At 43.4% G+C, this 25,706-nt stretch overlaps 1 pseudogene; it reads left to right on the plus strand.

The window, feature by feature from the left end:
- Positions 1-2,350: 2,350 nt before the first annotated feature.
- Positions 2,351-14,365, plus strand: LOC140467407 (pepsin A-like; annotated as a pseudogene).
- The last annotated feature ends 11,341 nt before the right edge of the window (positions 14,366-25,706 follow it).

The following is a 25,706-nucleotide window of genomic DNA, read 5'->3' on the forward strand; positions in this document are numbered from 1 at the left end:
CTGAAAAGAGGATCATCTGTCACTTGGTCATTATCAATATGATATCATTGCCAAAAATCAAAAGGGCTATGAGAAAGTCATTCCACCCTTGCAGTTTGAACTCTTGACCCACAGAACTCGTTGCTTTTTGCTTAAGTTTTTAATTCATGTTATTTCAGAGGTGTCCCTCTTATCTGTCTGTCATGTGAATGAATATGTTTGTGTTTGGTTTTAAAGGGGATAAAGTTTATGTTGGTACGGGGAGGTGATGGCTTAGTTACATTATTGCTGGGCTGTTAATCCAGAGATCCAGATGATGTTCTGGGGGCCTGGATTAAAATCCCACCACTGTAAATGGTGGAATTTGAATTCAATAAACAATGAAGCTGAAATTAAGAGTTGAATGATGAACATGAATCTATTGTTGAACGTTGGAAAAACCCATCTGGTTCACTAATGTCCTTTAGGGAAGAAAACTGCCATCCTTTTCTGGTCTAGCCTACATGTGATTCCAGACCCATTGCGATGTGGTTGGCTCTTAACTACCCTCTGGGAAATTAGGGATGGGTAATAAAGGCTGGCTCAGCCAGCAATGCCTTCAGCCTATGCCTGAATAAAAAAAAACTTAGTGCTTAAAAATCCATTTTATCATTTGTTAAAGGATGAGTTTGTTTGTAGTAAATACTATATTTGCTTTTGATGAAACTTCATGTGAGTTTCTTTCATCCTACCTCGCATTCAGAGTTGAGGAAACTAACTATCATGGTGATTCAAGATATTTTCTAATCAACCCGTTCAGAGATATTATTAAACACTGCTGCAGCAGGTGGGATGTGAACTCAGGCGTCCTGGTGCAGAGGTAGGAACTCTGTCACTAGAGCCCATCATGGTGATTCTTAATTTTTCCTAATCTTAATATTTCCTAATCCTAATTATTATACACGTCTAGAGCAGGTGGGACTTGAACCCAAGTCTCCTGACTCAGAGGTGGGGACATTGTCACCATGCCACAAGAGCCCATATCATGGCCATTCAATTGGTCAGTTATACATTGATTACAACTTGTGAAATAGTGGGCCTGTGAGAACCACTTCATCTCTTTTGGTAGCTGTGCCTGTGAGAAGACTCTACAGAGGCCAATATCCTGTTACCAAGTCACCCTTTATTTACACATGAACAGTCCTTGACTTTACTACTGTCTCATACAGAGTCAGGCACCAGAGTGGCAGCATCTCTGATACTCAACCTGCTTATGTTGGCCAGGGCTCCATGATTGGAGCAAATTAACAGGCCCAATCAGGGAACCCATATTCTGTCATGAATTGAAAACTGCTGGAGATCACGGCATATCAGGCAGCAACCGTGGACAGAAAGCAAGCTAATGATTTGAGTCTTGATGACTCTTCATCAGAGATGAGAAGCTTGCTCCCTGACCTGCTGTGATCTCCAGCATTTTTTTGTTTTCAGTACACATTCCAGCATCTGTAATAATTTGCTCCCTTGTCTTCGATGATGTCCAGATGGTGACCTCATGATATTCACTGCAGATTGAAGAGGTGCATGTTGGATCAGACACTTGGAGAATCTCTGCTCTTCTTTGGTAGAGTTCAGCTGAACAGGCAGAAAGAATCTCAATAGTTTAATCTAGCATCTGAAAGACTGCTCTTGTATCGCAGCAATCCATCAATGCTACACTCGTGTGTATGGCTACACTCGTGTGTATGGCTACACTCGTGTGTATGCCGAGATGATGTAATCGAGTTCTCAATTTGAGCTTTTGAAAACAGAATATCACGAATCTAAAGGAAATATCTGTCAATAGACTAACATCTACCCTTGGCAGTTTTCACGTGTTTCAAATGCAAAAATCATCTTTTTGCCATTAGATGAATTTGCTAAGTCAGTAGTTCTTCGATTTTACTGTTGTTAAAGTTTTAGCATTCCACAGAAATTCAGTTTTAGACTCTGTAGCAGCTACAGAGTTAAATGCTATACCCAGCAGTGAAACAGTTATCTTCTGATGCATATGCCACATTGCTATTTTGTGCCTTTCATAAGACTGCTTATCGGTCTGATTTGTAAATGTATTTATGATAGCTTTATTGGTCATAAGGGTAACGTTTAATGTTACAACAATGAATATGTTTCATTTTAACTCAAATGTTCTCAACTGTGTGCCACTTAAGTCAAAAGTGTCCTTACTAAAAGAGATTGGGTTTGAGATAAACTAATCTTGAACACATTAAAATTTATTTTAAACAATTTTGTCTTGAGTCCTCATGATAATGAATATTACATTGAGTATAAATGTCGCTGCTCATACACATCACTTTAGATTCTAACAAGTCTCTGAACCAACCCATTTGGCAACATGAAGTGGCTACTTGTTGCCCTCGCTTGTATTCAGCTCTCACAGTGTGTGATCAGGTAGGAAATTGTCACACGACGAGAGAGAGAACGAAAAACCTGACAGCGAGGAAGAATAAAACATAACAAAATGTGTAACTTCTGTTCTTTTCTTGGCAGAGTGCCTTTGATTAAGGGCAAATCTGCGCGTGATGTTCTCTAGGAGAAAGGGTTGCTGAAAGACTTCCTGATGAAACATCCATATTTTTTTTTAGATTAGATTACTTACAGTGTGGAAACAGGCCCTTCGGCCCAACAAGTCCACACCGCCCCGCCGAAGTGCAACCCACCCATACCCCTACATTTACCCCTTACCTAACACTACGGGCAATTTAGCATGGCCAATTCACCTGACCTGCACATCTTTGGACTGTGGGAGGAAACCGGAGCACCCAGAGGAAACCCACACAGACACGGGGAGAATGTGCAAACTCCACACAGTCAGTCGCCTGAGGCAGGAATTGAACCCAGGTCTCTGGCGCTGTGAGGCAGCAGTGCTAACCACTGTGCCACCGTGCCACCCATATGATCCCTGCTTAAAATTTGAAGGACCCATATTCTCCCAATCCCTGGATTCATCAGAACCAGTGATTAACTAGCTGGATGCAAGCCATTTGTCAATTTTCAAACATCCCTCTTCATCTAAATCTGCAGTTTTGATTATTTATTCCCTTTCCACGTGGACATCACTGGCTGTGTTATTGCATTCCACACTCTCACCGTCCCTGGGTAAAGAAATGCCTTCTGAATTTTCTCAGATTAAAGCAAAATACTGCTGATGCTGGAAGTCTGAAACAAATGCAGAGAGTGCTGGAGAAATTCAGTAGGTCAGGCAGCAAATGTGGAGACAGAAATAGAGTTAATGCCTCAAGTCGAGTATGACTCTTCATCTGAAGAATTTATTCTGTTTGTTTCTGAATTTTTTCTTGAATTTTTCGTTAATGACCTTTAGGTGACGGTCTTTAGTAATGGTTCCTTTTGCAAAATGAGTATTTTCACTTTAACAAAAAACATTGCAGAATATCAAAGCCTCTATTAGATCACTCTTCAGTCCTTTACCAGAGTAAAGTGAATCCAAATGTCAATCTTCCCCGATATGTATGCTCATACATTTTTGCTAATATCCTTTCAGGTCATCTCTGCACCATCTCCAATGCCTCCAAATCCTTTGTATAACGGGATAATCAGAACTACATTCAATACTACTGTAGGCTAACCAATGTTCGATACAGATTTAGCAAAACTTTCCTAATTCTCAATTTCACCTCTCTGAAAATCAAGGTTAGTGCTTCATTTACTTTATATCAGGCATGCTAACCTGCTACCCCAACTTAGTTGGTGTTTTTGTACTCCAAGATCCCTTTGTTCCTCTAACCCATCCAGATCTCCACCTCCAAGTAACAAGTGGCTCTTCTTGTTAAAATGTACTAACTCATTTCTTCCTTACATTTATTGCAACTTCCACCTATAATTTCTACTCTCAGAAATAGCTGTTAGTAATAATTCAGTTATAGATAAGCTGTATAAGTTAGACAATATGTTGTAGATCTTTGATGTGCAATATCTTAAACAATAAGTGTCAATGGATGATGTTTGGCTTCTCCAACTTAATCACTTGACAGAAACTACTGGACCCTTCTGTGGGGTGGTTTTAATGCCCTCCATTTCCATTTTAATTTAGTCTCCTTGCTCTCTTCTATCATCGCTTTTGATGCCCCAAGTGGGCTGTGCTGGTATATTGTTCATCGAACTTGAAACATGGGTTATATGGTGGTGGTAATAAAAAATTCATGCGAGTGTAATAGCATCTCCAAATGGAAGAAAGATCTACTGGACTGCTGACCACATCATTGAATCCTTATGATGTGAAGTCGGGACTTTTGATTCAATATTGATGGTGACTTCTAGGGGACCCATGGATTAGCAGCAGTTTGCCTGACAGTTACTGGATCAATATTTCTGTAAACTCTTTCCTAGGATTGCTTGTGCTGCTGAGGGAGAGTTTGACAAAGCTGGAAGCATTATTAACCCCGATTAGAGACAAACTATCGTATGTAATTCTAATAGAACCAACGACCAAAAGGCTCCAATGATCCGAAATATTACATTTACTGTTTGGATATCGTTTATAGAAACAGAAGGTAGTGCAGTTATTCAATCCTGCGGGAAATCTGAAACAAATACAGAGACTGTTAGAGAAACTCAATAGGTCTGGCAGCTTCCACAAAGAGAGATTGACATTGCAAGTGTGTTATGATGTTTCTCAGAACTGAAAACTGTTAGAAAATAGTGTTTTTATATTTTTGACAGAATCCGAGGAAGTCACATTTTAATCTGTAACCATTTTACAACTCTTTTTCTCTTTCACCATCTTTAACAACCTTTTCTTCTTTTATAATGTGTTCTTCTTGCCCCACCTCTGCCTTTGTCAAAAATAAGCCATGGAGAGATGCTGAGCAGGGCTACTTTTCCTGAAGTGGCAGAGGCTGAGGGGTGACCTTATGGAAGTTTATAAAATCATGAGGGGCAGGGATAATGTGAACAGCTAAAGTATTATCCCAAGGATAGGGAGTTCAAAATAGAGGGCATAGGCTTACGGTGAGGGGGAATGATTTAAAAAGGACCTAAGGGGAAACTTTTACATGCAGAGGCTGGTGTGTGTATGGAATGAGCTGCCAGAGGAAGTGGTGGAGGCTAGTGTAATGACAACATTTAAAAGGCATCTGGATGGGTATATAAATAGGAAGGGTTTATAGGGATATGAGCCAAATACTGGCAAGTGGGACTATATTAGGTGAGGACATCTGTTTGTTATTGGGGAGTTGGACTAAAGGATCTACTTCTGTATGACTCTAAAGAATGAGAAAAAATCATTTTCCAACATCTGAAGAGGAGTCATACCAGACTCAAAACTTTACATCTGCTTCTCCCTTCATGGCTGCTGCCAGACCTGCTAAGTTTCTCCAGTATTCTCTGTGTTTGTAGTGCACCTCATCTTACATATAAGTCAGATATAGATGGCAGAAGGATCCCCACTCTTCCTTGGAGTACAAGTAGACATTTTGTTATTTTTATAGGGGCCAAATGTAATTTAAGTAAATTCCCTCTGGAAATTAACTGGCATTTAACAGTGAGGAGTGGATCCTGGTGGTAATATTCTGAGGCTCAGCCACTTGCCTTGTTCACAGCCACTGAAAGATTGGTACTGGTTTCCAGGACATGAGTGAATGAGACAGGATGGGAGTCATGAATGGGTGAAAGGAGGGGTAATGGAGGAATGAAAACAGAAATTGCTAGAGAAGCTCAGTGGGTCTGACAGTATCTGTGGAGAGAAATCAGAGTTAACATTTTGATCCAGTGACCCTTCATGAGAATAGCTCAATAGAACAGAACAGGAAGGGTCACTGGACCCGAAACTTTAACGTTGCTTTCTGATCGTAGGTTCTGCTTGACCTGCTGAGCTTCCCCAGTAATTTTTGTTTTGTTTCTGATTCCCATAAACTTTTTTATGTTTCTTTGTCCTTTGTTTTCTGGGTAATCGAGGAAACAAGTTAAGACTAGAGCATCGCTTTTGGTGAGGCGCTTGCTAGGGCACCAAGTTCCTGTCAGAAAGGCACACCCTGCTGCCAAAGAGACAATGCAGGCAAAGTTGACAAGGTTTGGCTCTATTGGGAGGCAGAGCGGTGTAAGGTTTGTTTGATCGCTCGGCTGCTGCTAAAGGTTGATGGACTCAAGTTTAATTGGTGTCAAGAGGCATCAGAATGAATCCAATTGACAAATACCACCAGCAAGCAGCATTCTTGCATTGGGTCATTCACATTGCCACCTTCATGGGACCAGCAGTCCTGACCCCTGAAATCTGATGCAAGTACTCCCACTCGATTGTCCTGGACCCTGCATCACCACACTCTGTCCCACCCCAAACTGTCCCAGTCCAAATTATCCCACCGGCCCTTGTGGGCTCAACTAGGTTCTGTCCAATGTCTCACTTATGTTTGTAGTCTTCTCCTCTTGTGTCATGTGATTGGAAAGTGAGAGAGAGAGATTTATATATCCTGAGGAGTGTAGTGGATTGCATCAAGTCTCGCAGGGGTAGTCCTGTTATTCTTGTAGTCATCACAAAAATTAAAGACTTGTTCAAGTTATGCAATATTCCACTGTTTACCTTTCTGAAAGAACCAGGTTAACAGAAAACAAAGACCAACTTCGGTCCAAGAATTTCTATTTATTACAAGTAAATAGAGTCTAACTGCAGGTAACTGCTATGAACTGTTGACATGTAACTCTACCATTCCCCTTATACAATTCTGTGTACAGGAGGGAGAAACTGGGGACATGGTTCAATGGCCTCGGGTACACAGAATTTGCTGAGATGATTCTTTTGCTTGCCAAACTTCCTTTTGTTTAATCTCACATCTCCAGATTCTTTTCTCTTCCTCGTGGGTGACACAATCTGTTGGTATATTAACTACAAAGTCTCTTAGTTATGAGTTACAGACACAGCTCACAGCCACTGGTGATGGAAAATAAACTGGCCTTCTTAAGGCTTTAAGCATTACATTGGAGAGAAAGGTGTACCATCTGTCCGTTGTAGCCTTAAAAAGGCTTCTGCCAGTATCGTTCATACCCACAAGCAGTTCAGCTGCCTAGGGGCCACTCACTTGCTTGTTGTCATGCTTGTCCCTTGTCCTAAACAACCGGTCACAACTTCACAAACCAATCAGCTACTAGTTGCTGGCCGTTTCTAACTTTGTTACATCCCCACCGCCCCCCCCCCACCTCCGTTGCCAGCCCATCTACAACAAGCTTTACCTACCACTTAAACAAAGCAGCAGTGTCAACACAACTTACAATGAGTTTGCTTTTAAAAAAAACATACAGCAATCCTTTCCACAATCGTTAGCTTTTAAACCATCATTTTCCTACTTTAGACCACTATCAAAAATACAGAAAAATTACAAGATACAGTAAATACAACAATAAGAGTAATAACATGTGTAATTCTGATATATTTTTCATTGAAATATTGTGGTCTTCTTCTTTTTTGCTGACAGTTGTCATATTTTGGAGCAATCGACATTGGGAATCCACCACAGAGCTTCACTGTAGTCTTTGACACTGGCTCATCCAACCTCTGAGTACCATCAATTTATTGTTCTCAACAACCATGTGGTAAGTAAATGTTAGCCTGTTGTTAAATATGCTTCTCCCTTTGATTTTCCTTATTGATAAAGGCAGCTGTATAACTGATATTGGAAAAGGCCAGTACTTCTGGACTCATTCACACCCGTGTAATGGGCTCTGTCAAGCTGGATGGAACTCTCATTTGGCTACTTCTGAGGTTGGTAGAAAATTTCAGAACTTGGTGAAAGCTGAAGCTGTTGTTCTTTGTCTCTCGATGGAGATGGAAGAATTATAGGATGGATTGCAACTGCGAATTTAACAGCAGTGTCAAACAATTTCTGTTTTTTACTGATTTTTAACTTTTAGTACATACCTGCAGCTTGGGTCGAAACTGATTCTGGAATGGATTACCCTTAAGGGGGGTGCCCCAAATCGTTTTGATTAATGTGACATGAATAAATGTCCAATTGTGTTATAATATTGACTGCTTTTTAAATCTAGTTTATTCTAATTGGAATATGTAAAGACCTGAGATTCAATCCTGCTTAGACTCTGTGGTGCGAAGTAGTTCTCTTCAGATACATATTACAATATACACAGCCCTCATTCCTGTGTCAGATGCTTACAGGTAAAGTTAGTAGACATTGCAGACTTCAAAACAGCAAATGTGAGTGAAACCCATAAAGAACGAAGCTATTAATGCTTAATAATACTGCACACATTCACATTAGATTACTTACAGTGTGGAAACAGGCCCTTCAGCCCAACAAGTCCACGCCGCCCCGCCGAAGCGCAACCCACCCATACCCCTACATCTACCCCTTACCTAACACTATGAGCAATTTAGCATGGCCAATTCACTTAACCTGCACATTTTTGGACTGAGGGAGGAAACCGGAGCACCCGAAGGAAACCCACGCAGACACGGGGAGGATGTGCAAACTCCACACAGAGAGTCGCCTGAGGCGGGAATTGAACCCGGGTCTCTGGCGCTGTGAGGCAGCAGTGCTAACCACTGTGCCACCATGCCACACAGCTGTCCACTCCTCCTAGGGTACATAATTCAACTTTCAGATCTTAACTGTGAAGAGGTTTGGCCACAAGTACTTGATCTAAGGTAGGGCTTAATGTTAAAACCTTCTCAATATTTTAATACAATGGATGTTGCTTTTCAGAGACACATCAAAGATTCAACCCAAGCAAGTATTCAACATACTATTCCAAAAACCAAGATGTATCCATCCAGTATGGTACAGGCAGTATGACTGGTATACTGGGATATGACACTGTCAGAGTAAGTTATAACCATTGCCAGATAATTCAAGCTAGATAATGGTGGTAATTGCTTTCCAAAGTTATAGTTTAAAGTCAAAGAGAGGAAGACCTTAAGATTCAGGCATATTTTGAGCACTTTTGTGCACTCATCTGTAGGAGCATTAAAACAAGTATGAGAATGGTGAGTGGGGACACTACATTTATCGTGCCTCTACCCCAATGCTATGCGTCGCCCCATGGACAGTCTTGACATCATGCCACCCATTAAGGCCCTTGAATGGGCAATTAATCCAGCAGAAGGGAAAACAATATCAAGCTCTGTTGGACTTGCTTAGTGGTTCTGGAGCAGAGGAAGATGTTTGGTTGGTACTGATTGAGGGTCTGGGCATCAGGAGAAGTTGGGGATCCATTAAGAGCCAGCCCTCTTTCCTTGCTCCCAAGCTTCTGTGACCCTGATTACATGCCCCACCATCCCACCCATCACCACTTGTTTGTGGCTTGGGATCCAGCAACAATCCTGGTCTTTGGAAGGTGTTTTACTGGCAGCAAGCTCCATCTCACCAATGGCACTGCCATCAATAGAAGTGCAAGGCTCTGATCAACTAGCAACTATTAGAAGATAACTTTTTTTGACCTTTGATCCTGGGCAAGGCTAGTCCAGCTATATATTTGAATGGCACAGGGGGGCATTCCTGAAAGGGGCTTTTTGGCAAGGCACCTTCACCTCTATTAAATACTCACAATAAGTTCTATCATTTCAGCAGTCACATTGTTGGAGGGATAAGTAATGATGATGTAGTAGAGGGTCTCTTGAATTTTAAGTTGATGTTTCAAAATAAAACTGATGACTCATTGACTTGTGACTTGATTTGATTTTTCTAGGTCTCAAACATTGCCATCTGCAGTCAAGAATTTGGGTTAAGCATGACTGAACCTGGCAGTTTCTTTACCTATGCTAAATTTGATGGGATTTTGTCTCTTGCAGCATCTGGAGCTACAACGGTATTGGAGAGCATGATCTCTCAGCATCTGGTGGATGAGCCTTTGTTTTCCGTCTACCTGACCAGGTAAGTATCTGATAAGCTGCACCTTATTTCTCTTGATTCATGTTTCTGCTTTCACCTAAAGAAATGTCAGCTTGCTTCAATTGGTCCTTGCCTGTGCCACAAAATGTTGGGTTCAAGCCAAAAGCAGAACTTGAATGCATGATACACACTGTTTATTTTTGTAATTCATGGATTATGGACATGATTGGCTTGGCCAAAATTGAGAAGGTGCTGTTGAGCTGTCTTCTTGAACCGCAGCTGGCCATGTGGAGTATGGGGTTGTTAGAAATGAGTTTCAGGATCTTAATGTGTGACAGTGAAGGAATCATAGAATCCCTACAGAGTGGAAACAGGTCCTTTGGCCCAACAAGTCCACACCAACCCTCTGAAGAGTAACTCATCCAGACCCATTTCCCTGGCCTATATTTACCCCTGACTAATGCACCTAACTTACACACGCCTGAACACCAAGGGCAATTTAGCATGGCCAATTCACCTAACCTGCACATCCTTGGATTGTGGGAGGAAACTGAAGCACAAGGAGACCCATGGGGAACGTGTAAACTCCACACAGATATTTGCTCGAGGTTGGAATCAAACTCAGGTCCCTGGCACTGTGAGGCAGCAGTGCTAACCACTGAGCCACCTCGCCACCATTCCATGTTAGAATGGTGTTTGGTTTGGAGAGAAACTTGCAGGTGGTGGTATTCCATGGATACCAAATCTTGGAGAATAGAATTGACATGGAAGATTGTAGGAGTAGTGTGGGTGTTGGGTGATGACTTTCCAGTGCTGTGGGCAAGGGATTAAACCCAGATCCCTAGTGCTGTGAGGCAGCTGTGCTAACCACAAAGTCACCATGCCACGCATGACGCAAGCTGACCAATTCAGAATTGAAAACAATAGAATCTAACATAGCCCTGATTATATCCTGTATAATTCGTCTAAAATGCATAATTAATTGATTTGAACAGATAGCTTCTTATTGGATGTTTTAAGTTCTTGGAAAATTTATGGCAATATTTCAATCAATGAATTTTTGTCGACAATTTGAAGACATAAAGACTTAGTTAAATATTGAAAATAGAATCAAATGTTAAATTTCAAAAGCAGATTTATGATGCTGTTAATGATGTATTTTTTCTTCTGATATTTACTTACATTCTCTTTTCTCTTACAGACAGGATGGTCAATCAGGAAGTGAAGTTGTATTTGGTGGAGTAGATTCAAGTCACTACACTGGTCAAATTAACTGGGTTCCCGTCACTCGTGGTGCCGACTGGCAAATCCTTATCGACAAGTAAGTGATTGCCACCTAGAAGCGGAATACTTACGAAAGTGACTTTCAATGAAATGATCCTTGAAAAAGACCCGCTTTTGTTGAGAAAAATTCCTAGTGAGCCAACTCTTTATTAAAATTAAGGCAAAGAAACATTTGTTTCATGCTTACTATACCGGAAATCTTATTTGCAGTCTTTCCATTTCTCAAAGAACATTGATAAATATAGTGATTTTTGGGAAGATTTGTAGCTCAGGTTGATCATAAGTATGTAAGTTAGCTCACTGAGCTAGAAGGTTTATTTTCAGATGTTTCATCTCCATGCTAAGTAACATCATCAGTGAGCATCCAGTGAAGCGCTTCACCAGAGACTCTCACTGATGATGTTACTTAGTATGGTGACGAAGCAGCTAAAAACAAACCTTCAAGCTCAGCAAGCTAACTTACATTCTTATTCTTCCAATTTTACAGTCTGTTCTGAATTAATGCAATAGTTCCGTTCTGGGCAATCCTGCATTATAATAGAATTGCGCAATAGCAGCGCAACATAAACCAGTGGGAATAGAATCGCATTATAGCCAATACAGATAAGGAAACTTTTGCATTTGACAAATAATGGTCTAAATTTTTCAATCGTGTTAAAGCGAATTCACTATAGCAGAACTGACTGTATTCATGCTTTTGTTAATAGTAACCACTCTATTGATAGTGGATCATCTTATCCTATGCTAATTCTCTTCAACTCCTGTTCACACAAGGACACAAGCAGCTTGGGACCCAATACCTTAGGCCTGTTCCATCGACTCATTGACTTGGTTGGGAGAACTTACCACAGTTTCATATTCAAAAGCATGCCTCTACTTTGTGGAACTGTTGGAGTCATTACAAATCACTTTCAGCTACATGATAGCTGTGCCCATGAATAATTGTCCTATCAGACAATCCTCAACTAGGGGTTGAAAACCAGCTCCTGGTATCTTTAGATCAACTCTTTTTCATGCCAATGGGATGGGAAACCTAATATTTCCTACATCTCTATTGAATATTAAACAATGGTTTAATAAAATATATTGAAATATTTGAATTCAAAGGAAAGAGGAAATAAATACTTAGGTTACTTTGTCTGATTTCAGATGCATCGACATTTCCTGTATGCATCCTGAATTTCTCGGCTAACCAGAAAACTGAACTTTGTAAGACTTGTTCGATTTGTGTAGCTAGTTTAGATCTTTAACTAACTCTTGATTCATTTCTCTCCCTCAGGGTGACAATCAACGGGCAGGTTGTGGCCTGCAGTGGAGGTTGTCCAGCCATTGTTGACACTGGCACTTCTCTCCTTGTTGGTCCCAGCACACCCATCAACACCATTCAGCAATACATTGGAGCAATTCCAAGTTACTATGGCCAGGTAGAGATGGCATGTTTTAATACATTTCTAACATTTAAGTTTTTACAAAGTGCAGGTGAATATATTTGCAAAAATATTGCAAATTCTCATTGACAATTTGCTCAACAAAAGCCTATCAGTTTCTAGCAGCTTGGGTGGGGGACAAAGATGCTATTAAATTAATTCTAATAAAGATGTGACAATAATCATTATAGTCAGCATACACCACCAGAAATTATGCAAAATGCATCAGTATTTGCAGTAATATTCAGGTAAAGAGACTTTACATTTTTGAACCTGCACATTCTAGGACAGAAGTTTCTTCTGGGTCACCCGCACCAACCAACTCAACCGCCCCATGGCTGAACACTTTAACTCCCTCTCCCACTCCGCCAATGACATGCAGGTCCTTGGCCTCCTCCATCGCCAGACCCTGGCCACACGACACCTGGAAGAAGAGTGCCTCATCTTCTGCCTAGGAACCCTCCAACCACACGGGATGAATGTAGATTTCTTCAGCTTCCTCATTTCCCCTCCCCCCACCTTATCTCAATCCCAACCCCCGGATTCAGCACCGCCCTCTTGACCTGCAATCTTCTTCCCGACCTCTCCGCCCCAACCCCCTCTCCGGCCTATCACCCTCACCCTCACCTCCTTCCACCTATCGTATTCCCAGCGCCCCTCCCCCAAATTCCCACCTCCCTACCTTTTATCTCAGCCCGCTTGGCTCAGCTTCATTCCTGAAGAAGGGCTTATGCCCGAACCGTCGATTCTCCTGCTCCTCGTTTGCTGCCTGGCCTGCTGTGTTTTTCCAGCATCACATTTTTCAATTCTGGTACTCCAGCATCTGCAGTCCTTACTTTTTCCCATATGTGAGAGGCTGAAGTACAGATGGGGGCCATGTTAAATTATAATATGTGAAGCTGTGGAGATGTGAAACTCTTGACACTGCAGAATGTACACACTGCCCCAGAACTATTGGGAAAGCATTTGGATTTGGAGCAAGATTTAAATGGAAAGTCTTTACATTTTTTAATCTACTTATTCACAGACAAACATTTGCGCAGAAGAGGGCGTGGAGTTTGAAGAATAAGTACTTGCTCCAAAATCCTCTTAATGCTGTAAGATTGAGATGAACACGGATGTTTAGAAATGTTTTGGCATTATATTGGTAAATGGACATGAAGTATATCCTGGTGACTGCAACTTCTCTTCAATCATTCACTTTTGGGTTGCTTATGTATTCAGATTTCAACTCATGATATGTTCAACAATGACGAATTAGTCATGTTATTGCACCATTAAATGTTTTTGTGAATCCTTACACAGACACTATGACTGAATACTGTCTCTGTTTCCTTGCAGTACACCATAAACTGTAATAATCTGTCTAACATGCCCGATGTGGTCTTCACAATCAATGGAGTCGACTTCCCTCTTCCTCCACAAGCCTACGCTTTGCAGGTATGTTTTTGGACAACTATACTGTGCTAGAATATACCTAAATTTTCAAAAGATTTAATGGAATGCATTGAATATATTTAATCCTCTTCACTAATGTAATGCTCACTAAAGGTGATGATGATATGAGCCAGTGTTAACTGTGCTTGTTTTCCTTACAGAGCACTGACAACAACCAAAGAAGCTGCATGAGTGGATTTGGTGTTAGTGGTGGAAGCCTCTGGATTCTGGGAGATGTTTTCATTGGGGAATATTATTCCATTTTCGACGTGGGGAACAACCGTGTGGGCTTGGCTAAGGCTGCTTAATTCCTTCGTTTACTTTCTCATTAAAAACACACCCTGATCGGTATTTCTGGGATGACGTTCAGTGATCACATCGTTCTCCAACACTGCAGTTGTCACATGGCTGCACAGTAAAGTCTTCATCTCTTGAATGACTACAAATAAAGATATACCATTGGCAATAGCCTGTGGACTGTGCTCAGCAGTGATCCACATTAACTTATAACAAATGAATGTGAATATAACAAATAAATCCCTTGTCACAGTGGGTTTTTAAAGAAACAGACTAAGGACACTGGATCTGGATTTGAAATGGGAACATAGAGACAGTCTCACTATTCCCACACTTTGATTATGAAGCACTTTTACTTGGTTCTGACACTCGCTGTGATAAACTCTTGGAGATGTGATACTCTCCAGAGCCGCGCATGTTTCTGTTGAAGGTGGACATTGTCTGCAGCGAAATCTGAGTTGGTGTAAATGTGATCCTAACATCACACAGCTGCCTTTTCTATTCTCTGGAATCTTCTCATTATAATAGTTTCTGAAACTATATAATATAATAAAATCATGAAATGCAATTTCCCAGTTTTCAATCTTTTGTTCCTGTTATATCTGTGTGATTAGAAGCTTGAATTCACTTCACACTTGAGCTGTTTGGTGTGATGATTGATTTAGTGCTACTTATCGTACACAGGTAGAAATTTGCCAATCCTAGGTGTAGTGGCTATTAATTAATGCTGTCAGAAAGTTTCATGTGGCCTGATGAGGTCCAGTTCTGGCACCATTTATATCTCCAAATATTCTGAAACCAGTTACCAGCGATTTAAGGTGGTGCCTCTCAATTCCATTTCAGTTTGAATTTTAGGTTTAGATGAACAAAGCAGATTCCCAAATATTTGAGCAATAAAAGCTTATATTTTCAGGCCACACACATTTCCCCACTTTTGATTTGAGGTGAATTATTATTATTGCATGTACCGAGATGCAAAGGTATTGTCTTGCATGTTGACCAGACAAATCATACCTGACAAAAGTACATCAGGGAAATGGAACAGAATACAGAATATAGTGTTGTAGCAGCAGTGAAGGTGCAGAGAGAGATCAACTCTAAGCTATGAGAAGTGTGTTCATATGCCTGATAACAGTGGGAAAATTTGTACACGTAAATTGTACAAATTGATGCAGGAGTAGACCCTTGAGTCCCTAAATACTGGATTAGTGGTGCTGGAAGAGCACAGCAGTTCAGGCAGCATCCAACGAGCAGCGAAATCGACGTTTCGGGCAAAAGCCCTTCATCAGGATTCCTGATGAAGGGCTTTTGCCCGAAACGTCGATTTCGCTGCTCGTTGGATGCTGCCTGAACTGCTGTGCTCTTCCAGCACCACTAATCCAGTATTTGGTTTTCAGCATCTGCAGTCATTGTTTTTACCTTGGGTCCCTAAAACCTACCCTGATATTGGGTCAATTCCTCTGTTATGCCAGCTCCTCACAGCCCATCCTTACCTGAAGGTTTTAAAACTCTACCTACCTCCTCTTGAGACACTTTCAGTGATCCAGCCTCCAGACTTCCACTGCCCTGGAAGAAGAATTCCTTCTCATCTCAGTTTCAAATAATTATCCCTTGATTCTGTAACTCTGCCTCCTAGTTTGTGATTCTCTCATAATTGGAAACACCTTTTCACCAACCATCCTCTCAAAATCTTGTGTGTATCAGTAAGGTCACACTGGGCAGAACTGTACAGCAGTGTGACTGACATGGGGTTTAGCGAGATGTATGGGTGAGAAATGCAATGTCCCCATGGCGAGGTTATCTTGCTCCATTTTTTATGCTTTTTACAAGCGGTAGAGCACGATTCTCTTTAGGCAGCAGTGAGACACCAGTTGATGGCAATTAATGCTCATTAATGCCAAAACTTGCCTCATTAATATCCAGCCTCCTATTTTTCCAAACTGGCCAAACAAGCGAAATGTAAAGAAAATTAGCCACGGAAATTAGCTCACTGCCTAAAAGATTCAGCTTACTTGCATGACCTCCATGTTGACTGTGAGCAAACTGCAGTCCAGGGCATGATCAATGGGCACCACCCACATGCTCCATGCAGGCTGAAAGCATCCATGTGCTGCTTTGTTGTGCCAATCAGCATTGTCACACGACCAGACAGCTTGCCTTGCTGTTAAGTCAAGGGACATACATCTTGCTGTGTGGCAGTGAGTTATATCAACCATAGCCTTCACCAGGTGCCAACAGCTTAGGCAGCAACCACACCATGTGTGCAGCAAGCAAGCAAGGTTCAAGGGGAGTATTCCTCACTGAACATGTTAGTCAGGGTGTCCCACTACAACAGGTCCAGGGCAGCCTCCCATACCAGTTAAGAGAACTAGATGTGTTCCAGCGTCTAGTTAGCATGATCCAGTCAGTGAGTCTGTCCCTCTGCTGCTCCCTAAAGTGGGCTATGGTCAGTCTGTTGATTCCATACTGACAAGTCCACCTGGGGGTAAGGCTATCACAGTCTTGGAGATACCTAAGTACCAGTTGGAGGTCTGGGCAGATCTTGCCCAGGACTTTCTGGGCATGTTGGTCAAGAGGGTGCGATCACCCTCTGTGATGGGTAGAATCACAGAAACTAAAGGCGACGTGGCAGGAGGGGTAACTTTGGCTGTGACCATATGGCTGGGCCTTGGCAGATTGGCCTTTGGGATCCGGGCTCCAGGGTCAGGGCAATGGTACGTGGGGTGGGGAGGTGCACCGTCAGCAGGCAGTAGCTCTGGTAAAGCAGGGATGGGAAAGGGGCAATGCAGGAAGGAGTTGTCCATGGTCAGGAACACCCTGGTCTTCATGGTGTGGGGCAGTGAATGACCACATCAGGAATATTCCCTGCCCTTGGTACAGCATTGACCCTCTCAGTGTGTAGTACCTCCCTAGGTCCAGGCGCTCTTTGATGGCTACAACTTTGCTCCCAGAGGGAGCCAAACATTTGAGATGTTGAATGAGGAAGGACACAGTGGTCATCTTAACCCAATCTCGTGAGTACACATTGTTCTCCCTGCTTCCAGAGGGTGCGATAGGCTCTCAGCTCCATGAATTGAGTCTTGTCTGTGGCCATGAAAAGCTGACAGATAGTTCGAAAGGTACACTTAACAACAAACCAGAGAGACCCACAAACACATGAAAGTTAACATCAGCCACACTTATGCATGGATTAAGAGTAACATTCATCCATACAACCAGAATACCCTCGATATATTTCCTTCTTTCCCTCCCTCCCTCTACGTTTTAATGCACTCCCTGGTTCTGCTGCTGAAGTAGAGGGAACTATTGGTGTCCTTGGCACCGGAGATTTGACCAGGTGACTCCAACAGGCGGGCAGGGGGTAGGGGAGGGGGTTGGTGGGCAGAGGGCATATCTGGACATCTTGCCAGAAATTGGGTGATGCTCACAGGCTTGAATTTCCAAGGGTCAGACAAGGGTAGACTGGGAGGAGACACAGGACCCGACCTTTTGCACTAAGTGGAAGGTGCAGAGTAGCCATTCTGTGGCTGCACCTCGGCCTGGGTCTTTCCAGGGACCACCCACTCCCTCTCTGAGAATGGGGCTGAGACCAAGGTTCCCTACACCATAGTCACAATGCTTCCCGTCCTGAGGACCAATGGCTGTGGGAATGATGTATGAACCTGCCCAGCAAAGCCTGTAGCTGCTGGGCCTCGCTCTCCATAGGATCTCTTGTCTGCCCATGGAAATGGTCAGAGGGTTGCCTGATGCACTACCCTACAGCAACTTCTGAGAAACAAGGGCCAATGTGTTCCACATGCCCTTGCCAAGTCTCCTGTTCCACCCTGTGCATGTAGGCAAAGTCCCTGATTGCTGATACTACGGGGTCATCTCCTGCCTGGGGCTGGGCAGGGGCCTGGTCACCAGCAGTGCTCCGTGTGCCAGCAGCCTGGGGTGTTTCTTCCTCAGACAGCTGCAGGGCTGTCACTGTGAGGTTCTCACCAGATTGTGTACCTCCACCCTGTATAACCTACAGTTCCCCTAGAGGTGTCAGTGTCTGGGATTGTCAGGGGTGAAGGAGGCAGCATTGGTGATGCTTCCTGTGAGGTCTTTGTAACATGAGGCTGGTCTCACCAGGATCTTGCGTTCACATAACATTACAGGTGACCCCACTACACTATACACGCCACACTCTTACGTTTTCACAGACTCACACAGACCCTCTCTCATGCAGATGCTGTCTCTCAGAGACATACACACACACACACACATTCTCTCACTCTCTCTGTCCCTCACACACATGCACACAATAGGTCTGCAACCTGTTCTCAGTGATTGAAGACTTAGCAGCGATTGAGGTTTGATCGATACATCACATTAGTTGTGTGACACTTTGATCTATTATTCTAAATTCTTTGCCTTCTGATCCTGCCCCACTAGTTACCCGATGAAGGAGCTGTGCTCTGAAAGCTTGTACTTCCAAATAAACCTGTTGGAGTATAACCTGGTGTTGTCTGATTTTTAACTACTTTCATTGAATGGTAGAGCCACAGAAGACACCAGCACAGAAATAAGGTCCTTTGGCCCATGAAGTCTGCTTTGTTCAGAACTAACCACTTGTTGCCAAGTGACCAACAGCCTAAACAGCTAGGCCCAACATAAAATTGGCTAAATATTTTTTGCAAGCATGGCTTGATGGAATGCAAAGAGGCCAAAGTTACTACAGGTTGGAAAGCAAACAAAGAACAGTCCAGATCTGTCCCGCATATTGAATAGAGGGGTGCTCGAAAGAGGAACAACAGGGAAACCATCATATTTATGTATTTCCCAATTTCAGCCAGACCCCTTGGAACCATGAAATAAACATATCTGAGAAAGGAGATGGCTGCAACTAGGATGACCTCACCCAATCTCATTTGGTGAGAGTTGGGTAAGGGGGCCGAGATAGAGGGTGCGTGAGGTGGCAAAATTACCTTTTTATGACGACAGAGAGTTAGGATGGAAGCTGAAGAGCAGGAGTAGAGTAGTGATCGGAGGTTTGTTACATGTGACTTCATTGTTTAAAACCAGAGAACATTCCAGAAGGGCTCAGGAAGGGGGTAGGGAAGCGACACTTAGTGGCCATTCTGCCAGCCAAGACTTGGCTGGTGAAAACTCCCTGTGAGACCTAACCTTGCAGTAAGAAGATCCTGAGTGCCCTGTTGATGGAGCTCAGTGAATTGGATCCAGCAGCCCAGTTAAGTTCACCAGAGCGGGTAGTATATGCATTTTTCAGGCAGTCCATCCGATTTGGGGAAAAGTTAACATAATTTGTTGGATAAGGGTCATTTTGTTAACTTGCAAGTGTTTTAATAAAACTAAATTTGAACCATTATTTGCCTTATACAGTAAGAATATCTGTGAAAACGTATTGTTTAAGCAAAAAAACTGGTCCGAGTGTCTGTACAGAATATCTTACAGGCAACTCACCTAACTATTATAAACGCATCTTCCAGGGCTTAGTCTTCTCATCTTCAGAAATGGATGAGAACACTTCTGAGGAGCCAGACATTTCTCTGCAAAGGTGGTGGGGTGGGTAGAGGATTCTACAACGTGAAAGAGAGAGGGCTCACAGCCAGTGGTTCAAAGTGGTGTGCTATGACAGCAGAGATAATGTGAGGGTTGCAGTAGAATGAAGAGTGGTGTTTACTCAGTTGATGGGACATGGATGTCTCTGTCTTCCTACAGGAGCATTCTCTCCTAGTAGGTGATGAGGACACAGATGACAGGCAACGTTCCAACCATAAGGACTCTCTCTGCCCTACTTTGGGCTGTCTTCTCCTGAAAGGAACAAACGAAGAGCAAGTAGTGAAACTAAAGGAGGTGCAACATCTGCTTGTGTTCAGCTGGTCAGGGAAGGTGGTGAAGTGCACCAAAAGACTGAGGAGGCAGCACAGGGGCCATCCAGGATTATTGGTGTGGTTGGTTATGGATGGGAAGAGTAAGCAATGATAAACCACATGCAATTGTGAGTGTGGGAAAGCATGAGTCTTGGTGAGAGTTGGGTAAGGTGGCCGAGATAGAGGATGCGTGAGGTGGCAAAATTACCTTTTTGTGACGACAGAGAGTTAGGATGGAAGCTGAAGAGCAGGAGTAGAGTAGTAATCTCAGGTTTGCTACCGGTGCCACAAGACAGTGAGGTGAGGAACAATCAGTGAGTGCATGGCTGCGAGGCAGGTACAGGAGGGATGGCTTTAGATACTTAGACCATTGGGATGCCTTCTGGGGAATGTGGGACCTGTACATGAAGGATGGGTTGCACCTGAACTGGAGGGGCACAAGTGCCCTGGGTGGGAGATTTATTTGTCTGGTTCGGGAGGGTTTAAACTAGTTTGGCAAGTGGGTGGGAACCAGAACTATATATCTGAGAGGGGGCTAGATGAAGATGGGGCAGTGACAGGATGTAGTGAATCTATCAGAAATGTTTTTCATGTAATGAAACAAAGGGATTGCTTAAAGTGCGTCTGCTTTAACGCAAGGAATGTCAGAAATAAGAGTGATCAACTTAGAGCATGGATCAGTACTTGGGACAATGATGTTGTGGCCATAACGGAGATGGGGTTTCACCGGGGCAGGAATGGTTCCTACAGGATTTAGAACATTTAAAAAAAACAGGGAGAATGGAAAAAGAGGAGGAGTTGTAGCATTGCTAATGAGAGAGAGCATCGCAGCTACAGAAACCATGGGTGTGGAAGAAGGTTTGTCTACTGAGTCAGTATGGGTGTTGGTTAGGAACAGCAAGGGAGCAGCTCCCTCATTGGGGGTGCTCTACAGACCCCCTAATAGCAGTAGGGAGATTGAAGAGCTCATAGGCTGGCAGATTTTGGAAAAATACAGATATAGCAGGGTTGTTGTTATGGGTGACTTCAACTTTCCCAATATTGACTGGAACCTCCGTACTGCAGATGGTTTGGATGGAACGGTTTTTGTCAGGTGTGTTCAGGAGGGTTTCCTTACTCAGTACGTAGACAGGCCGACTGGGGGAGAGGCTGTTTTGGATTTGGTGCTTGGCAATGAGCCAGGACAGGTGTCAGATCTTGCGGTGGGAGAACACTTTGGTGACAGTGGCCGCAACTGCCTTACATTTGCCATAGCCTAGGAGAGGGGAAGGAGCAGTTGCCAAGGGAAGATATTTAATTGGGGAAAGGAAATTATGACACTATCAGACAGGAGTTGGGAAGTACAGTTTGGGAGCAATTGTTCCACCGAAAGGACACAGCAGACACATGGAGACTGTTTAAGGAGCAGTTGTTGCGAGTGATGCACAAATTTGTTCCTCTGAGACAGGTATAAAGGGGTAAGATTAAAGAGCCATGGATGACGAGAACAGAGGAGTTTCTCGTCAAAAGGAAGAAGGCAGCTTACGTAAGGTGGAGGTAGCGAGGATGTAACACAGCTTTAGAGGATAACTGGCTTACTAGAAAGGAGCTCAGCAATGGACTGAGGAGAGCCAGGAGGGGACACAAAAAAGACTTGGCAGGAAGGATTAGGACGAACCCAAAGGCATTTTCCTCATACGTGAGGAGTAAGAGAATGATCAGGGAGAAGGTAGGGCTGGTTAGGGATAGCATAGGGAGCGTATGTGTGGAGTCTGAGTGGATAGGGAAAGCCCTAAATGAGTCTTTTGCTTCAGTTTTCATTAAGGAAAGGGATCTTGTTGTGAATGAGAATTTTGAGGAGCTGGGAAACAGGTTTGATCAGATCAAGATTGATGAATTAGATGACCTGGAAATTTTGGCAAACATTAAGATTGGTAAGTCCCCAGGGCCAGACCACATTTATCCTAGGTTGCTCTGGTTATCCTAGGTAGCAAGAAAGAAGGTTGCTAAGCTGCTGGCGAAGATCTTTGCTTCTTTACTCTCCACAGGAGTCGTACCGGAGAATTGGAGGGAGGCGAATGTTGTTCCTCTTTTCAAGAAGGGGAATAGGGACATCCCTGGCAATTATAGACCAGTCAGTTTTATGTCTGTGGTCAGCAACATTTTGGAAGGAATTCTGAAGGATAGGATTTATGAGTATTTAACAAAGCATAAATGATTACAGGCAGAGTTAAAAATCACACAACACCAGGTTATAGTCCAGCAGGTTTAATTGGAAGCACACTCGCTTTCGGAGTGATGCTCCATCATCACTATCACCTGATGAAAGATCGTTGCTCCGAAAGCTAGTGTGCTTCCAACTAAACCTGTTGGACTATAACCTGGTGTTGTGTCATTTTTAACTTTGTACACCCCAGTCCAACACTGGCATCTCCAAATCATGATTAAAGGCAATCAGCATGGTTTTGTGAGGGGCAGATCATGCCTCACAAATTTATTGAGTTCTTTGAGGACATGTTGATGAAGGTCGAGCAGTGGACGTGGTGAATATGGACTTCAGCAAAGCATTTGATAATGTTCAAAGTTTGTGATAAGATTTGTAGCTCGGGTGCTCATTGTTGTGGTTCTGTTCGCTGAGCTGGGAATTTGTGTTGCAGACCTTTCGTCCCCTGTCTAGGTGACATCCTCAGTGCTTGGGAGCCTCCTGTGAAGCGCTTCTGTGATCTTTTCTCCGGCAGTTGTAGTGGTTTGAATCTGCTGCTTCCGGTTGTCAGTTCCAGATGTCCGCTGCAGTGGTCGGTATATTGGGTCCAGGTCGATGTGCTTATTGATTGAATCTGTGGATGAGTGCCATACCTCTAGGAATTCCCTGGGTGTTCTCTGTTTGGCTTGTCCTATAATAGTTTGGCTTGTCCTATTGTGTAATTTCATCAACAGATGCCTAAGGGAAAGACAACGGAACGAGGACATGCCGCAACCCAAAGGACTGGCCACACTACCATACATCAAGAGCATTTCCAAACTGACAGCCAGACTACTGTGACCACTAGGACTCATAACAGCACACAAACCAACAGCCACTCTCAGACAACAACTCAACAGAACGAAGGACCCAATACCCAGCATGAGCAAAATCAATGTAGTGTACAAAATCCCATGCAAGGACTGCACAAAACACTACATAGGACAAACAGGAAGACAGCTAACGATCTGCATCCATGAACACCAACTAGCCAGGAAACGACACGACCAGCTATCCTTAGTAGCCACACACGCAGATGACAAGCAACATGAGTTTGATTGGGACAACAAACAGAGAACAGCCAGGGAATTCCTAGAGGTATGGCACTCATCCACAGATTTAATCAATGAGCATTTCGACCTGGACCCAATATACGGACCACTGCAACGGATAGCTGGAACTGACAACCGGAAGCGGCAGATTCAAACTACTACAAATGCCGGAGGAAAGATCTCAGAAGCCCTTCACAGGAGGTTCCCAAGCACTGAGGATGTCACCTAGACAGGGGACGAAATGTCTGCAACACAAATTCCCAGTTCGGCGAACAGAATGACAACATTTGATAATGTTCACCATGGTCGGCTCATCTGTAAAGTCACGAGGCATGGGATACAGGGAGATTTGACTGTCTGGATTCAGAATTGGTTGGCTGACAGAAGAAAGAGAGTGGTTGTCGATGGAAAGTATTCTGCCTGGAGGTCAGTGGTGAGTGGCATCCCACAGGGCTCTGTTCTTGGGCCTCTATTCTTTGTAGTTTTTATAAATGACTTGGATGAGGCGGTTGAGGGGTGGGTTAGTAAATTTGCCAACGACACATAGGAGGTTCCGTTGATAGTTTTGAGCGCTATAGCAGGCTGCAGCGCGACATAGACAGGATGCCGAGCTGGGCTGATATATGGCAGATGGAGTTCCACCTGGATAAATGAGAAGTGATGCATTTTGGAAGGTCAAATTTGAATGCTGAATATAGAATTAAAGACAGTATTTTTGGCAGTGTGGAGGAACAAAGGGATCTTGGTGTTCAAGTGCATAGATCCTTCAAAGTTACCACCCAAGTGGATAGGATAGGTTTAGGGTGAGAGGGGAAAGATATAAAAGAGTCATAAGAGGCAACCTTTTCACGCAGAGGGTGGTGCGTGTATGGAATGAGCTGCCAGAGGATGTGGTGGAGGCTGGTACAATTGCAACATTTAAGAGGCATTTGAATGGGTATATGAATAGGAAGGGTTTGGAGGGATATGGGCCGGATGTTTAAGAGTTAAAGCGAAGCGATGTTTTGCTTCAGCTCGACAAGACCCTGGTGAGACCACACTTGGAATATTGTGTCCAGTTCTGGTCGCCTTATTATTGGAAAAATTAGATTACTTACAGTGTGGAAACAGGCCCATTGGCCCAACAAGTCCACACCACCTCATCGAAGCGCAACCCACCCATACCCCTACATTTACCACTTACCTAACACTACGGGCAATTTGGCATGGCCAATTCACCTGACCTGCACATCTTTGGACTGTGGGAGGAAACCAGAGCACCCGGAGGAAACCCACGCAGACACGGGGAGAACGTGCAAACTCCACACAGTCAGTCGCCTGAGGTGGGAATTGAACCCAGGTCTCTGGCGCTGTGAGGCAGCACTTCTAACCACTGTCCCACTGTGCCACCCACTAACGGAGGCTTTGGAGAGGGTGCAAAGAACGTTTACCAGGATGCTGCCTGGACTGGAGGGCTTGTCTTACGAAGGGAGGTTGACTAAGCTCGGCATTTTCTCTCTGGAGAGGAGGAGGAAGAGAGCTGACCTGATTGAGGGAAACAAGATAATGAGAGACATGGATAGAGTCGATAGCCAGAGACTTTCCAATGGCAGAGAGATCAGAATTGAATGCAGTATTCCAAGGTCCTGGACAGCTGCAGTATGTCCTTCCAACGTCCATATTCAGTGCACTGACCAATAAAGGATAATTCAGCACATAATGATTTCACAGGAGATTGTGTATTGGATTTAAAGAAGTTATGTTGATCATGAAGAATTCAAGATGGAATTGAGTTATTCTGATGCATTGGTTAATTCCTCTGTTGTTTCATTAAGATTAGATTAGATTAGATTACTTATAGTGTGGAAACAGGCCCTTTGGCTCAACAAGTCCATACTGACCCGTTGGAGCGCAACCCACCCAGACCCACTCACCTACATTTAGCACTGCCCCTAACACTACGGACAATGTAGCATGGCCAATTCAACTAACTGGCACATGTTTGGACTATGGGAGGAAACCGGAGCACCCGGAGGAAACCCACGCAGACATAGGGAGAACGTGTAAACCCCACACAGTCAGTCACCTGTGACAGAAAGTCAGATAATTTAACTTGCGGGAAACAAGTGACATCGTCATAAATGACCTTCATGTCAAAGTAACAGCTTTGGTATATATAGATCCTTCTGCCATGCACAGCTCTGAACGATTTCTCTGTCCTTGTTGGGTCAGTGCATGCAATAGATATGCATTAGAGTAAGATAGTGTAAGTTAAATACTGTACATTTCAGGTTATCATGTGGGGGAACAGTTGATAATCACGTGTAATGACTTTCATTTCA

The sequence above is a fragment of the Chiloscyllium punctatum genome, chromosome 45, assembly GCF_047496795.1.
Source record: "Chiloscyllium punctatum isolate Juve2018m chromosome 45, sChiPun1.3, whole genome shotgun sequence".
Classification (NCBI taxonomy): Eukaryota; Metazoa; Chordata; class Chondrichthyes; order Orectolobiformes; family Hemiscylliidae; genus Chiloscyllium; species Chiloscyllium punctatum.